Source organism: Augochlora pura, chromosome 6 (genome assembly GCF_028453695.1).
Source record: "Augochlora pura isolate Apur16 chromosome 6, APUR_v2.2.1, whole genome shotgun sequence".
Taxonomy (NCBI): domain Eukaryota; kingdom Metazoa; phylum Arthropoda; class Insecta; order Hymenoptera; family Halictidae; genus Augochlora; species Augochlora pura.
Genome location: NC_135777.1, coordinates 5390109 through 5390613, shown reverse-complemented (window position 1 = coordinate 5390613; position 505 = coordinate 5390109). Strand labels below are relative to the sequence as shown.

The following is a 505-nucleotide window of genomic DNA, read 5'->3' as shown; positions in this document are numbered from 1 at the left end:
AAATGTCATTATTTTAGTTAATTTTTGATAAGTCAATGGACAAAGGAATCACTGCCATTCAGCCAAATGTATCGATATCAAAACTGTTGTCGGGTATCCGCGCAAAAAGTAATTGATTCATTTTTGGGACTCTATGCATTTAAGGGTTAACTCTTTGCACTGTTACGTCTTTCATGGCTAGGTTAATTACGACTCTTTCGTCCTTAATTATTTCCTTGATGTCATGAGATGATTCTAGTGATTGTCTTCGTTTACTTTCATTCCTAAAGATGACAAGAGATTCCAATTTTGTTTCGATTTAATAAAAACGATTGGCAGCTATATTTATCAAATTTTGCACGAAATATTCGTCACGAGTCTGACTCGTTATTATAGCGCAAGGGGTTAACCATTTGCACTCGAAGCCATTTTAATTGTAAATGTGATATAATTGTCCTGATCTGTAGTATTTCTATAGCATGCGATAAAGTGCACTTTTATGGATACGAAATTGATTCTTGCGATT

At 34.1% G+C, this 505-nt stretch overlaps 1 protein-coding gene across 1 annotated transcript in view; it reads left to right on the top strand.

Annotated features, from left to right (window-relative positions):
- Positions 1 to 505, top strand: part of LOC144471541 (uncharacterized) — a 22709-nt gene that overhangs the window by 12572 nt on the left and 9632 nt on the right. The window lies entirely within an intron of this gene.